Here is an 893-nt window from a genome sequence, read left to right on the forward strand (position 1 = left end):
TTTTTTTTTCCAAAATAATGTCTCAAGCACATCCTTCATGACTTGAATAGGGAAATTTAGAGTTCTTCAAGTGACACCAATTGACCCTGCAGGAAAGGATTTACCCAGGTAGCAAGTCTCAACAGAACAGTGGAATTTCAAGGGGTTCATCTTTGGATCATGTTTTTTTAAGTGAAAATACATTTTTTCACATTCTCTTGACCATGGGATAGCACTTTTTTGTTTGTTTGCTTGTTTTTAATCTCTGGGTTTCTAGCCAAATGCATGATTGTAAACTAAGATTTCTTAAATAGCCTACAAACAATAGGAGGGAAGGCAAAACTTCTACCAAAGAAATAGAAATGAAGAAAGCTTCATTTTTTAATTCTCCCTCATCCTCTTTCCTTCTGTGTGCTTGGTCTCCTATTGTACTTTTAACAAGCTGCATTGACAAATTGAATGATTTCTCAATGTGCTTCTTTGTGTCTTCATCTTTTTACTGTTGATTACTATGGTTTTCTGTCATTCAAGATAAAACAAAATTGCCTTGTACATTTTCTTCAGACTGTAGTTGCCACTTTGCATTAGTTGAGTGATGGGATTAAAATCCCTGACCAGGCATTTCACAGCTCTTTCTTTATGGTACAGTCTTACCAGGAGGACAGCACATCCAACAGTGTGAAGAAAAATCTGTTTTCATGGGTTGAAAACATCTTATTCTTTTTATGTATAAGCATTATTCTACATACAGTGTATCAAACAGATTTCTATCTATGTCTGTGGCATCAAAATTTCCTGGTATGATAGCTAGAAACAAAAGATATAGACTCTTTAGGGAACATTAATATGAAGAAGATTAAGAATCATTCTTTTAGGAGCCAGGAAGATGGCTCAGTAGGATAAGCACTTGACTG

Source organism: Octodon degus, unplaced genomic scaffold, assembly GCF_000260255.1.
Source record: "Octodon degus isolate 3935 unplaced genomic scaffold, OctDeg1.0 scaffold00288, whole genome shotgun sequence".
Classification (NCBI taxonomy): Eukaryota; Metazoa; Chordata; class Mammalia; order Rodentia; family Octodontidae; genus Octodon; species Octodon degus.